The sequence below is a fragment of the Meles meles genome, chromosome 5, assembly GCF_922984935.1.
Source record: "Meles meles chromosome 5, mMelMel3.1 paternal haplotype, whole genome shotgun sequence".
Taxonomy (NCBI): Eukaryota; Metazoa; Chordata; class Mammalia; order Carnivora; family Mustelidae; genus Meles; species Meles meles.
Window position 1 is genome coordinate 153,530,780 of NC_060070.1, and position 15,892 is coordinate 153,546,671.

At 45.7% G+C, this 15,892-nt stretch overlaps 1 protein-coding gene across 1 annotated transcript in view; it reads right to left on the reverse strand.

Annotated features, from left to right (window-relative positions):
* The window catches only part of ZSCAN31 (zinc finger and SCAN domain containing 31), a 62,506-nt gene extending 51,854 nt beyond the window's left edge, over positions 1-10,652 (reverse strand). The window contains exon 1 of the mRNA XM_046004759.1: positions 10,436-10,652. The gene's annotated coding sequence lies outside the window, so the exon portion shown is untranslated. The remainder of the gene's footprint in view (positions 1-10,435) is intronic.
* Between the last annotated feature and the right edge of the window lie 5,240 nt (positions 10,653-15,892).

Consider the following 15,892-nt stretch of genomic DNA (forward strand, 5'->3'; position numbering starts at 1 on the left):
GTCATTTTTTTTTAAAGGTTTTATCTTACATTAAAGATTTTGCTTATTTGAGAGAGAAAAAGTGAGAGAGCACACAAGCTGCGGGGAGAGGCAGAAGGAGAGGGAGAAGCAGACTCCCCCCGGAGCAGGGAGCATGGTGTGGGGGTTGACCCCAGGACCGAGAGATCAGGACCTGAACCAAAGGCAGCTGCTTAACCGACTGAGCCACCCAGCTGCCCCCATCTTTGTCCTCTTACATGTTAATTTCCAAGTCACCAGTGTGGTACCATCTCTTCAACTGTTCATGATGACAGTTTTAGCCATTAAGTTAATTCCTCAGATTATCTACTTTTCTTTCCTTTTTTTTTTTTTTTTAAGATTTATTTATTTGAGAGGGGCGCCTGGGTGGCTCAGTGGGTTAAAGCCTCTGCCTTGAGCTCAGGTCATGATCCCAGGGTCCTGGGATCGAGCCCCACATCGGGCTCTCTGCTTAGCTGGGAGCCTGCTTCCTTCTCTCTCTCTGCCTGCCTCTCTGCCTACCTGTAATCTCTATCTGTCCAATAAATAAATCTTTAAAAAAAAAATTTATTTATTTGAGAAAGAACATGAACAGGAGAGGCAGAGGGAGAGAGAGAATCTCAAGCAGACTCTGCTGAGTGTGGCGCCCAACGTGGGGCTCAATCCCAGGACCCTGAGATCATGACCTAGGCTGAAGTTAAGAGTCAGACACTTGCGGGGCGCCTGGGTGGCTCAGTGGATTAAGCCGCTGCCTTCGGCTCGGGTCATGATCTCGGGGTCCTGGGATCGAGCCCTGTGTCGGGCTCTCTGCTCCGCAGGGAGCCTGCTTCCTCCTCTCTCTCTGCCTGCCTCTCTGCCTACTTGTGATCTCTGTCAAATAAATAAATAAAATGTTTAAAAAAAAAAAAAGAGTCAGACACTTGCACAACTGAGCCACCTAGGCACCCTGCTATTTACTTTCCTTAAGCACACTTTGTAGGCCATCTTTTTTTTCCCCTCATGATAGTCAAAATTTCAGTTTTGCGAGAAAACTTTCAGTCACCATTACAGAAGAACAGGGACCGTTGAACAACACTGGTTTGAACTGTACAGGTCCACCTATCTGCAGATTTTTTCAACAAATGCAGTACTAGAAGTATATCTTCTCTTATTATTAATAACATTTTTTTCTAGTTTACTTTAAGTATATAGTGTATATACATATAATAAAAAATACATGTTAACTTTACTGGTAAAGTTCCTGGTCAACAGTAGGCTATTAGCAATTAAGTTTTAGGGGAGTCAAAAATTATATATAGATTTTCAACCGGATGGGGGGCTGCTGCCCCTAACCCCCTGTTGTTCAAGGGTCAACTGTAGTATTATGTATATTTCAAATGGAGTTGCTTCTACAAGAGCATTCCAGGATGACTACCGGCCTGCAAACTTACTGGAGAAATACACTTTTGTGTTTGCATCTGCCCACACTTCTCACTTGGTTTCTGGCACCAACAGCTGCTTCCCCATTTATTATTAGCAGTCCAAGACTCTGGAATTCAAATATAGCAAGGTTCTCTGGTCACCTTGCCCAGTTAATGGTTTTGTCATCGTGATAGATTGTCCCCCGCTTATCCAAAATCCCTTGCAGACCTGTCCAAGTCCCGGCTCCAACGCCAGCTTTCAAGGCCTGGTACTCCAAAGTTCTGAGGGATCTAGGGGACACAAATCTAACAAATCCTAAAGTAAATTGTTCATATTACAGTAAAGATTATATGGTTATTTTCTTTGAGTGAATTCTTAAACCAATAAAAACGCATGATTTCTAGAGTTTTGTATACCTATGTATTAGGGTCCACCAGAGAAACATATTTAATAGGATATAAATATATAGAAAGAGATTTATTATATATAAGGAACTTGCTCACATGATTACGAAGGCTGGGAAGTCTCAAGATGTGTAGTTGGCAACCTGGACCCAGGAGAGCCAATGGTGTAGTTCCGGTCCAAGTCCTAAGGCGTGTGAAGCAGGAAAGCCCATGGTGTGAGTTCTAGTCCAAAAGCCAGCAGGCTTGAGAACTAAGAAGAACCAGTCTGAGTCTGAAGGTAGGAAAAGATTAATGTCCCAGCTTAAGGCAGTCAGGCAAGAGGAGTTCCCCCTTATCAAGGTAGGGTCAGCATTTTTGTGCTGTTCAGGCCTTCAACTATCTGCATGAGGGCCATGCACAGTAGGGAAAAGATTCTGCTTTACGCATACACCAGCTCCGATATTAGTGTCCTCCCAAAACGTCCTCAGTCATGCCCAGAACTACGCATGATCACGTCTGGGCACCCTGTGCTCTGGTCATGCTGACCCCTAAAACTGACCATTACAATACTGAGTATTCACTATAGAATTAATACTTAACCATGCTCCTCCCCACTCCCCCCTCCTTTTGATTTCCAGTTATTACAAGTGATAGTAAGAACCTAGGAAATAGGGCGCCTGGGTGGCTCAGTGGTTTAAGCCGCTGCCTTAGGCTCAGGTCATGATCTCAGGGTCCAGGGATCGAGTCCCGCATCAGGCTCTCTGCTCGGCAGGGAGCCTGCTTCCCTCTCATTCTCTCTGCCTGCCTCTCTGCTTGTGATCTCTGTCAAATAAATAAATAAAATCTTTAAAAAAAAAAAAAAGAACCTAGGAAATAATGTTTGTGCCTCCCTCCCCTCCCCTGCTTCCAGATCAGGACAGAGAAGGGCTGGCACGAAGCTGAGAGACAGAGATAAATGACGGGCTCGGTATTGTTCACTCAGCACCAGGCCGACCTGATGAATGGATGATTCTAAAGCTGGGTTGATTCTACTCGCTCTCTCCTATTAATACAAATTTCCTCCTGCTAGAGACGACAGTGTTCACATTCCCATTTCCAGAAGTAAACTTCTCTTTCCTATTGCTAAACTCTGTGTTTACAACCTTTCGGTCAGCAAATCTTACAGTGTTAGGTCACACACTAAGGAACCGAAGATGAGCGGTTTTCTCTCCCTTCGAAGAGCAGAACTGAACTCTCTCCTAAGAGGTTCCGTCCACGTCTGTCCTCATTCTGTGAGTCTGCCTGACAGCCCGTGTCCACATGCAGGAGCCGCACAGACCAGGGTTCAAAAGCAGCTGCTCTGGGCCTATGGTCCACCCAGAATGTGGGACTGGGTGAGCACGGCGTGCAGCCTGTCCGAGGCCACCTGCCATGCCCCCTGGCCCACGTGGCGACTGTCGTGGGGCAGTCTCCTCTCCTGTGGAGTCGGGCTCGCTCAGCTGCACCACACCAGCTCCTCTGCAGCAGGACGTCCTACCACGTGTGCTGCTGACACATGGCTTCTTTGGGTGCCACCCTGTGGGACACAGGACACAGGGAGCAAAGACATCTGCGTATTCCTGCTTGTTGTTTACATAGATTTAAAAACCGCCAGGGCGCCTGGGCAGCCCAATCGGCTAAGCAGCCGACTCGACCGTGGCTCAGGCCACGATCCCAGGGTTGTGAGATTCGCCCCACGCTGGGCTCCACACTCACTGTGGAGTCTGAGACTCCCTCTCCCTCCGGCCCTCCCCCCGTTCACATGCTCTGTCTTTCTCTTTCAAATAAATAAATTTTTAAAACATTTTAAAAAATATTGCTCCAATCTAAAAAGGGCTGTTTGTTTTCTGACCAGGTCTGTCAACCTTTCTTTTAAAAAAATCTGGTGCCACACCTGGGGCTGTTAAGGCCACAGTGCCCTTTCTGAAGACGGTGGCCACACAGAACAGGTAAGAATTCCCGGGATCAGGGCGCCTGGGTGGCTCAGTGGGTTAAAGCCTCAGGTCATGATCTCAGGGTCCTGGGATCGAGCCCTGCATCGGGCTCTCTGCTCCACGGGGAGCCTGCTTCCTCCTCTCTCTGCCTGCCTCTCTGCCTACTTGTGATCTCTGCTTGTCAAATAAATAAAATCTAAAAACAACAACAACAACAACAAAAAAACGAATTCCTGGGATCTGGGCGCACATTTTTTTTTTATTCGTTTATTTGTTTATTTACAGCATAACAGTGTTCATTGTTTTGGCATCACACCCAGTGCTCCATGCAGTACGTGCCCTCCCTATTACCCACCACCTGGTTCCTCAACCTCCCACCCCCCCGCTCCTTCAAAACCCTCTGGTTGTTTTTCAGAGTCCATAGTCTCTCATGGTTCATCTCCCCTTCCAGTTTCCCTCAACTCCCTCTCCTCTCCATCTCCCCATGTCCTCCATGTTATTTGTTATGCTCCACAAATAAGTGAGACCATATGATACTTGACTCTCTCTGCTTGACTCATTTCGCTCAGCATAATCTCTTCCAGTCCCGTCCATGTTGCTACAAAAGTTGGGTATTCATCCTTTCTGGTGGAGGCGTAATACTCCATTGTGTATATGGACCACATCTTCCTTATCCATTCATCCGTTGAAGGGCATCTTGGTTCTTTCCACAGTTTGGCGACCGTAGCCATTGCTGCAATAAACATTGGGGTACAGATGGCCCTTCTTTTCACTACATCTGTATCTTTGGGGTAAATACCCAGCAGTGCAATTGCAGGGTCATAGGGAAGCTGTATTTTTAATTTCTTCAGGAGTCTCCACACTGTTCTCCAAAGTGGCTGCACTAACTTGCATTCCACCAACAGTAGAAGAGGGTTCCCCTTTCTCCACATCCTCTCCAACACACGTTGTTTCCTGTCTTGCTAATTTTGGCCATTCTAACTGGTGTCAGGTGGTATCTCAATGTTGTTTTAATTTGAATCTCCCTGATGGCTAGTGATGATGAACATTTTTTCATGTGTCTGATAGCCATTTGTATGTCTTCGTTGGAGAAGTGTCTGTTCATATCTTCTGCCCATTTTTCGATATGATTATCTGTTTTGTGTGTGTTGAGTTTGAGGAGTTCTTTATAGATCCTGGATATCAATCTTTTGTCTGTACTGTCATTTGCAAATATCTTCTCCCATTCCATGGGTTGCCTTTTTGTTTTGTTGACTGTTTCCTTTGCTGTGGGAGCACATGTTCTTGACTGTGTAGTGGGTGCGAGATACAGTGAGGGTCTCCCGCTCCCGCACCTATACCACTCGCTAAGCTACAGGGTGCACGGGGCACGTGCTACCTGCCGATGAACATTCACGGGCTGTCTCCAAAAGCAGGACGGGAGCCAGGTGTGCCCCATGACATAACGGAAGTAGAAGTCTGTCTCTGAGGCTGAGTAGATGGCTACTTAAAAATGAAAGCGTCAGTCTAGGCCTAAGAGTGTGGAGCTGATCCTCCCCTGCCCTGCACCCCCGCTGCACCTGCGGGAAGGAAGGCAGGCTCCCCAGGGCTCCCTGCAGCCGCGGCGGTGCGCTGGGCCACACTACTCCTGTGCTCCCTGAGCTGCCGGCCGGTCACACGACGCCCTCCCCTGGCAGCTGCAGCCCTTCACCTATCTTGGTAATTCTGCTGGAGAGAAATGTGTCTAAATTCATCAGATGGAAACTGGCAAAAACCTGCAACGAGGAGAAGAAAGTTAAAGCAACCCTGTGAGTGCGGGTGCCTGGCAGGCAACGCGGCTGCAGCGTGAATGGCGCGTGCCCATTGCGGGCTGTTCTGCCGGCGAGTGCCTGATGGACTTGTGCCCAGAGCTGCTGCTTGCGATCTGACGCGCTCTTCCATATTCCAGACACAAGTCCTCTGTTAGAGATAGGGTTTGCAAGTATCTTCCCCTATCTGGAGCTTGGCTTTCAATCCTTAAGTCTTTCACAGAGCAACACTTTTAAAATTTTGATCAAGACCAAATTACTAATTTTTCCTTTAATCAACCATGGTTTTGATATCAATTCTAAGAATCTTTGCCTAAATCTAGGTCCTGATGATTTCCCAGCTTTTCTTTTAAACATTTTATAGTTTGAGGTCTTATGTTGTAGTCCATGATTCATTTTGAGCTGATTTTTGTAAAAGGTGTGAAGTTTAGGCTATTTTTTATTTTATTTTGCCTGTGGATGCCCAACTGCGCCAGCACCATTTTCTGAAAAGACTATCCTTCCTCCACTAAACTGTTTCTGCACATTTGTGAAGAATCTGTTGGGCATTTTTGTGTGGATCTGCTTCTGGGTTCTCCAGTCTGCTGCACTGAACTCTATGTCTACACCACGTTCTCTTGAGCACTGTAGATAGACCGTAGCCCTAACATCAGCCCAAGTGATTCTTCCCACTTTATTCTTTTTCAAGTTTTAGTTTTTCCTAGGTCCCTTGTCTTTCCATATAAATTTTAGAATAAGTTTATATCTACAAAAATTTCTGGTGAGATTTTGAGAGGACCTGTTTTAAACCAAAAATCAGTATAGAGAGAACTGATATTTTTACTGTGTTCTGTCTTCTAATCCATGAACACTGTGTGCCTCCATTGATTCAAATCTTTGCTTTCTCTCATCAGGATATGGGCAACTCAGTTCTGAACTGAATTATACCAACAACCTGAATGAGCATGGAATCAGTGACTCTTTCCAAGTGCCTACAAAGAAGAACCCAAACGGCTAACACTTTCATTGTGGCCTTGTAGAACCTGGAGTAGAGAAATGAGCCGAGTTAACTGGGATTTCTGACTTAAAGAACTATGAAATAATAAATTTATGTTATTTTAAACCACTGGGAGTTTGTGGTAATCTGTTAAGGTGGCAATAGAAAATAAATACAGTAACATTATAGGCATCGCCTGGAAATTTTTAAAAATTAAAATCCAGACCTACAGAATCTGAACATACATTTAACATGATACCCAAGTGATTTGATTACACTCATTTTTGAAAATCACTGGTAATACTCTGCCTGCTGTGGAAGTGGGACAATGAAATTGAAAAAGAACACATGTTTGCATGGGTTTCAAAGAAAGAAAAATAAAGCCACAAATTTTAACGACCAGAAGAAAAAAAAGGAAAGAAAAGACCACCACAGAAGGGGTGTGGGCCAAAGATCCTGAATCTATTTTGCACGGATTTTGGGGTGCAGTGTAAGAAGTGGTCCGGTTTTGTTCTTCTGCACGTGGCTCTCTAGTTTTCCCTTGACGGTTGACAAGACTTTTTCCATTGGACATTCTTTCCTGCTTTGTCAAAGATTAATTGACCATAGAGCTGTGGCTTCATTTCTGGGTTTTCTGTTCTGTTCCATTGATCTATGTGTCTATTTTTGTGCCAGTACCATGCTGTCTTGATGATCACAGCTTTGTATTAGAACTTCACGTCCAGAACTGTGATGTCTCCAGCTTTTTCTTTTTTCAAGGTTGCTATGGCTTTCAGGGTCTTCTGTGACTCCGTACGAATTTTAGGTTTGTTGTAGCTCTGTGAAAAATGCTGCTGGTATTTTGACAGAGATTGCATTGGGCCTGCCAATGTTTTTGAAAGACATCTCTATCTACCCCTGACAGTTCAAGGACCACTGTATACGCTTTATTATGTGGAAGGAGTTTCTAGTTCCTAAATGAGCACTAAAAGGGGCTATAAGCCAACCTACTCAAAGGATGAATCTGGAAGTTTGGATTATGTCACAGAGTAGTGAGCCAAAACTAGATTTGACTTAGACGGCCTTTAGGTAAAAATGTAAAGAAAAAGCCACTGGTAAAGGTTGGGTGCTGCTAGACATCTAATGAGAAGGAAAGCAGATGAAGAGACAAGTACTAATATTCACCGAATATCCTCTGTGTGGCAGGCACCGTGCTGGGCTTGTATATATGGTGCTTATATTGATGATCTAGTTCCTACAAATGACTGATTTGGGGATTATAATCTGTTTACAAATGAGGGAATTCAAGTTCAGAATAGCTCATTGGCATATGTAAGAAAAAAGGAAACTATGAAGTTTTTTTTTTTAAGATTTTATTTATTTATTTGACAGACAGAGATCACAAGTAGACAGAGAGGCAGGCAGATAGAGAGGTGGAAGCAGGCTCCCTGCTGAGCAGAGAGCCCGATGTGGAGCTCGATCCCAGGACCCTGGGATCACGACCTGAGCCGAAGGCAGAGGCTTTAACCCACTGAGCCACCCAGGCGCCCCGAAACTATAAAGTTTTTTATTTAAATGTAGGTCTCCAACTCCAAAATTCATATGACTTTCACTACTTCAGGGCAAATAACGGAAGGGAAGAAAGCAGCTGTGGTACGCAGTGAGGACTATCATTTAGGAATAACTAGATACCGGAGTCAAGAGGAAAAGGAGGTGAAAAAGGCAGATGGGTGCTAGATGAGCAAGACCGCGTCCTTCAAATGGTAAAAGCAGGGCAAGAGTTAAAAGGTGGTCATTGTGAGTGCTGGTGTCCTATACCTATATGTGCATGTACTTTGAGGGAAATACAATTTTTTAAAATATTTTTATTTATTATATATTTATTTGGGGGAGGGGGAGAGCTTGAGTGGAGGGGAGAGGCAGAGGGAGAGGGAGAAGCAGACTCCCCACTGAGCAGGAAGCCTGACACAGGGCTCAATCCCTGACACCATGACCTGAGCCCACAGCAGACACTTCACTGAGCCACCCAGGTGCCCCAAGGAAAATAGATTTTTTTTTTTAAAGATTGTATTTATTTATTTGACAGAGAGAGACACAAGCGAGAGAGGGAACACAAGCAGGAGGAGGGGGAAAGGGAGAAGCAGGCTTCCCACAGAGCAGGAAGCCCGATGTAGGGCTCCATTCCAGGACCCTGGGACCATAACACAAGTGGAAGGTAGACACTTTGCGACTGAGCCACCGCGCGCCCCAGGAAATAGAATTAAAAAAAAAAAAAAGTTATGCACACAAAATTTTATCACCACAAAACTGAAAGGCAACAAATGACTCTAAAAAGAAAATCCATAAAAGGTGCTCCAAAGTTTGAGATATACATGCATATAAGGTCAGACTTTTACAGATACCCTGAATAAACAAACCAACAAGGATATGTCTTCTGCCCTAAAAGCCACCTTTTACAGGAGGTTCTACCCATACAGAGACAGAAAGTAAAACACTGATATCCAGGACCCAAATAAATACAATTTTGGAGGTAGTAAATTTTAGATGACATTAATAAGTGACCGAGTCTCAGGCTAAATTATACTTCCTTATTTGAATGTGTTCAATTCAGTTGGTATGTATTATTTTAAGCCCTCAAATTATTTAGTGGATACCTCAGAGTAGCTGGATTTATTCCTGTGACTAGAAAAGATTATGCCCCAGCAATAATCCTGTATAATTACTGCTTTCTTCCATCTCTAAAAGATGTGTTCTTTTAAGTGATTAAAGACAATATGTATGTAAAATTCTTTGGCTAATCACACTGTAACAAAGTGAAAGAGCATTAAAACTGAGTTGCTAAGGGGCGCCTGGGTGGCTCAGTGGGTTGAGCCGCTGCCTTTGGCTCAGGTCATGATCTCAGGGTCTTGAGATCGAGTCCCGCGTCAGGCTCTCTGCTCAGCGGTGAGCCTGCTTCCCTCTCTCTCTCTCTCTGCCTGCCTCTCTGTCTACTTGTGATCTCTCTCTGTCAAATTAAAAAAAAAAAAAAACTGAGTTGCTAAAATGTCAGGAAATAGAAATCTTTAATCCCATTTGTCTCATTCCATGTCCAACAGCAAATATCTCATAGCTTATATCCACCTAAGTCCCAATGACTCATACAAAAGCAAAACAACCAACCAGCAAATATACCCAACAAACAAAACCCTACAAGCGAAGCATGTATACCGCAACATTCTCAATGAGATCATAAACACTTCCTTTCCCTTCTCACTTCACATTTTAATTTCTACCTGCATTATTTCCAGGGAACGGAGTGCTGCATTTTTCTAGTCTGTATTCACTGAAAAAGTCAATGTAACCTAAAGTCATTTGGCCACTGATGTCAGTGGTGGTGAAACTGGATGCCAGGTATCAATGAGCATTATAAAATAACCCCCAGTGTCTACTGGTGAGAACCAGAATGACGACATTAGCACTTTCCGTCACTGTTAGCCATGTGGTTATTTACTATCTATAATATAGTTTTTTAAACTGCTATCTCCCCCCCCCCCGTTGCTCTAGAAGCTTCTCTCTGCTAGGAATCTCTTTACCTCCAGAGCCCAGCTCAGTGCCCTACAGAGAAGCATTTACTGACAGCTTAGCTAATGACAGAAGAAGATTCCCGTTGTCATAAGATTCTGGCAAGAACGCCACTCAGTCATTCATTCCTTCGTTCATCCATCCATCCATCCACTCTTTCAAGAAGCAATGAGTTCCTGCTACGTGCCAGGCCTGTTTTAGGCCCCTCCGGTGCTGCAGCGAACACAGTAACAGCAACACGTATCGCTAACCCCCGCCAGGCACAGCTGTGGGCAATCTGCAACTGTTACCAGTTCAACAAAACACACACAAACGTCGGCCCTGGAGGAGCCGCTGCTACCGTCACGGTAGACGCGAGCGGGGGTTTGAGACGAGCAGACGAAAACAAAGTGGACTTACAGCACGTGGGGTGGCGAGGGCTGTAGACGTAAACACGGCGGTTCAGACCGGCCGCTCCTGCCCTGGGCCGTCCGAAAGGACCCGCGACGGAGGGCCTCTCGCCCCGGCCCCGGGCCCCCGGCCCAGAGCACCCCGCCCAGAGCCTCCACTGCGCGTCCCCCACCCCCCGCCGCCACGCCCCGGGGGCCCAACCTACCTGCGGCGCAGGACAGCCGACCGGAACTGGCGCCTGCCCCGCCCCCGCCGCGGCGGCTGCCGGGACTTCCCCGGCCGGATGCACTTCCGGGGCCGCTCTAGGATCGCAGGAAGGTCCTCAAACTCGGTGGCTGCTCGGAGCCCGTGGAAGGGAGTGGCGAGCCGGGCCCAGCCGGCAACGTGGTCGCGTTTTCCTGGCCGGCGCTCGGTCCCCCGTCCCTGCACCCCTTCCGCCCGGCGGGCCGCCCACCAGTTTTAGTCGTGGTTATGCGCGTGGAATCACCCTCCCTTTGTCTGTAAAATTCAGACACTTCCCCTACAGGGTTGTTGCCGACTTGCCCAGACCTGTTATATATGGGCCTGGCGTAAGTCAGGGCTTTTGTGCGTATTTGCTGGAAAAATAGTGCCTTACCCCTACTGGCCTGATACTCATCTGTCCCGCCTTTGACCACCCGCCAGCCTGGCAGGGCCCAGACGAAGTCGAAGGAAAGTTACGGGGTAAACGTGGGTACACTAGTTTCCCTTGAACAGTACTGAAAGAGTATTCTTAGTACAGAGAGTTAGTGTCCCGCCTCAGAAAGCAGCACCAGGGCAGGAGGTGTCTGAAGAAACTAACCTGTTCCGTGGGGCATCTAGGACTGAAATGATCAGTGTCCCGTGCTGTGCTCAGAAAAACACTAGGTCGTCCCCCAGCAATCCAGAGACAGTTTGGGGGTCTAGGGAATCGGTACTTCCAGATCACCTGTTGGGGCTGGCACTAGGCCACACAGGCAGCCGTTGCAATGGGACTCTCTCTGCTGCCAGTGAACAAGATCCAAGGGAAGGCTCTTGCTTGTAGGAAATATGGGTGGGCTGAACTGTTGATTCTTTTTCCTCCTCCTCTCCTGCGTCTTCTCCTTTCTCCTCCTGAGGAGGGAAATCTGAGTGCAAAGGGAATGGGCCAATCCAGTAGGGAAATCCCAGTCCTGGCCACAGGGCCATTCTGGGTTTCTGCCCCTGCCCTGCCGGCTGCGGGCACAAGAGTGGCACAGATACGGAAGTAAAAACATATAAACTATCCCCTTTGCTTGTGCTGGGGGCTCAGACCATGAGAGATGACTCTCCTGTGAGCCCGCTGGCATTAAATAAACCTATCCTCAAGGTCTCTGAGTGCTGCTTGGTTCTTGTCAGGATCCAGTCCAGGTTCTGAAACACTCCCTCTTTCTGTTGTTACTATACCTTACCGAGAAAACAAACTCCCAACATAAAAACCTTCATTCAATAATGGTGGGGACATGACTCAGAGGATGACCATTTCAGTCCTTTATTTCCTGGTCAAGAGAGTACAGCCTAAGGAATCAGGTAGTACCTTTAAAAAGCTAGAAATGTACTACAATTTCAACCAAGAAAACGTATATTTCCTACTTCCATTTCTTTTTTTTTTTTTTAAAGATTTTATCTATTTATTCAACAGAGAGAGATCACAAGTAGGCAGAGAGGCAGGCAGAGAGAGAGAGAGAGAGAGGAGGAAGGAGGCTCCCCACCAAGGAGAGAGCCCGATGCGGGGCTCGATCCCAGGACCCTGGGATCATGACCTGAACCGAAGGCAGAGGCTTTAACCCTCTGAGCCACCCAGGTGCCCCCCTACTTCCATTTCTTGCCACTTTCCTTCATTTCAACGAGAGTCTCTCAACTTCAGCACTATTGACCCTATGGGCTGCATAACTTTGTTGTGAGGCGGTCCTGTGCACTGTAGGATTACAGCATTCCCGCCCTCCACTCACTAGCTTCCAGTAGCTCCTTCCTCTCTAACCTGCCCCTCCCACCTCCTTGCCAGCTATGAAACCACAAGTCTCTTGACATGGTCAAACGGTTCCTGGGGGACAAAGTCACCCTGGTTGAGAAGCACTGATTTAAACCAAGCCTACTTGAGATACTTGAAAACATTTTGAAGACCTTGTTCACACAGTCTTTTCCCATTTGCATCTCATGGCAACTCCTAGCCCCCAACCAGTCCAAATCGCCCTTCTCCCTGACCTTTCAAAATCTCATAGTCCACATGAAATCTAAGTTACCAGGGTGCCTGGGCGGCTCAGTTCGTTGAGTCTCCAGCCTGGTTTCAGCTGGGGTCATGATCTCTTGTCCTTGGATCAAGGGCCATGCAGTGCCGAGTCAGCTTTTCCCTCTCCTGCCACCCCCAGCCCCCATCCCGTGCACACACACTCGTGCTCTCTCTCAAATAAATAAATGAATGAGTAATCTTTAAGATTTAAAAAGACTTTGGGGTATCTGGGTGGCTCAGTCGTTTAAGCATCTGCCTTGGACTCCGGTCATGATCTCTGCGTCTTGGGCTCAAGCCCTACATTGGGCTCCCTGCTCAGCAAGGAGTCTGCTTCTCCCTCTCCTTCTGCACCCCTCCTCTGGCTTGTGAGCATACACACTCTCTCTCAAATAAAATCTTTTTTAAAAAGGAATTTAAAAGGTCTTTTAAAAAATCTAAGTCACCCCATTTTTAGCATTTAGTCGAATGACATATCACCCCTCTGCTTCTTCTGTTATGCCTGACAGCATTGCCCATGCCTTACTATCCTTTCCTCCAAACAAGGCAAGACTCTTACGAGGAGGCATCATTATTCTATTTTGTAGGGTAAAACAGTAGAAAGAAACTCCTGAATAAAATGTCAGGGCTGCAGGTCATGGATTTCCTTCACATCTACAGGCCAGTGGAGAAAACGGTCTCATGAGGGATGTACGGAGTGAGGGACAGGTGGTCACTGCTACCTGATGGAAGTGGCTCCACAGATATTCTTGAGGTTTAAAGTTCTCTCCTCCCAAGTGGTAGGTGCCCTGGAGGTTAGAAGGTCAAGTTTTTCGACTTGGCTTTTGCCTTTAACAAATGCCTGACCCAGCACAATGCACCTATCAAGTTGATTGACAAAACAGCCCCTCTTTGAGATGGATACACCAGAAGGAAGCAGAGCGACAACATGTAAAGACCGAGGGTTCAAAACCACTCATGGGACAAGTTTAGAGGGATTTAGGAGATTATCTGGTACATTCTCTCAATTATTTTGAATGTGACCTATACAAATGATAACTTTACAAATGACAGTTACACATACAAATACAGAATATTGAAACAAAAGTACCATGAAACAGTATTCTCATTATGAGTGAATTCTGGTATTTTCTATTCTAAATGTTTCCATTTCATTTTTTTGGAAAACCTACTGATAGAGGATAATGACAGCTGCTTCCGGGCGCCTGGGGGGCTCAGTGGGTTAAAGCCTCTGCCTTCGGCTCAGGTCATGGTCTCAGAGTCCTGGGATCGAGCCCCACATCGGGCTCTCTGCTCAGCAGGGAGCCTGCTTCCCGCCCCCTCTCTGCCTCTCTCTCTCTGCCTGCTTGTGATCTGTCTGTCAAATAAATAAATAAAATCCTTAAAAAAAATGACAGCTGCTTCCATCTGTGTCACCAAACATCCTCCAAAAATGATGTAGAACAAGAAAAACAAAACTACACAAAAACAGAAAGTGCCTAAACTTTAAATTACCTGGAATACAAAGTGAGAAAACAGCAGAATCCCCCATAGCAAGCCTTTGTGGAGGAAATGGACAGTCTGAGAAAGTCCTAGAAGAGAGAAATGGCCCTAAAAACTGTTCTAAAATCACCACCAGATGGAGGGAGTGTATCCTAAGTGTGAAAATTGGGAAAAATATACTGGGAGATGAGAACACTAACTACAGCAAGGGACTTAAAAAGGTATGTAATTCAATGTGGCAGTCTTCAAAAGACATACTTTTGCAGGGAGAGGAGTAAAGAAAAAAAAAATCAATTTTTGGGAAACATGTAGCGAAAGGGATACAGAGTGAAAAAGGAGAATTTTCAGATTCCTTCAAGATATGTATGCACAAAGATCCAAAACCAGTAATCGCAGAGTCCGCATTAAATAATGCACCAAAGAAACAGAATTTTGTTACTTGGACGGAAGGGACCACTGATTAAGGAATCCAGTACACACCCTCAGTTTAGGAAATGGGAAAAAACGTAGAAAAGGCGCTACATGGAAACAGAAAATCAGAACAAATGCACCTCAACTAGTAAGAATCACCTAGCCCACTCCCCCAAAAATCCTCAAAGAAAAGAAAAATGAAACAGCACTGCAAAGTAAACTGAACATCTCAAACAAGCATCGGGGATATGAAAAACACCTTGAATCAGAAATTCAAAAATTAAAAGCAAAGATGGATCAAAAAACTAGAAGGAAAAGAAGAGGGCTGATTGGGTAAGGACCTATTTAGAAATTGTCCCTGCTCCCCTTCCCCCAGGGGATTTACTTGGAGACAAGTCCTGGAAACCAGCCCCAGGTAACAAAGCCCAGATGCAAGTGTGGGTCAGGCCAGGTGGAGACATCCGATCAGTGGGGGTTTGCATACTGTCTCCCTGGTTACCAAGGAGTAGGGACCCCCGCCCTCTGGGAGCCTTTTTGGTGCCAATCCTAATCAAGGTATAATAGGCTGGTTCTAATGCCTACTAGGGTAAATTGTAATTCAATTGGTCACCTAGCATCACTGTGGAGTTTCCTGTGTGTGTTACAATCTCATTGGTCACCTGTGCATGGCCAGGCCCGACCGCATGGTCTTTGCCCTTAAAAGCCAGTCCGTGAAACAGAGAAGGGTCGCAGACCCCTAGGGAAGAAAACCCTAAGCGTAAATTGCAAACTGTAAACGGTGTACTGCGTCAGGAAAACAAAGAGAATGAAAGTGAAAGGAAAGGAGAAAGAGGAAAGTATGGAGAAGAAGTGACTGAAATGGGCCAGTGAAGTCCTTAAAAAATAACACAATGAAACAAAATTAGTATTGAAACCCATAATCCAAGAAAACGTCATGTTGAAGCACAGAAAACAAGACCTGAATATGCAAAAAGCTCACAGGATACCTGGGAAGATTATCCTGGGACAGGAAACTCTCTCTCTCTCTCTCTCTATATATATATATTTAATTCAATGAAGAAAGGTATGACCCGGGACCCCTGGGTGGCTCAGCCAATTAAATGTCTGCCTTTGGCTCAGGTGATGACTCACATGAATATGAACAACGTTTCAACAAACATTTGAAGGCAATTCAGTGGAGGAAAAAAAACTAAAAATTACATAGCATCTAAAAGCAATTATAAAACATTTGTGACCTTGGCTTAGGCAAAGATTTCTCAGCCATATCACCAACATGACCATTAAAAAAAAAAAAGATAAAATTGTTATTCATGAATATTTAAAATTCTATC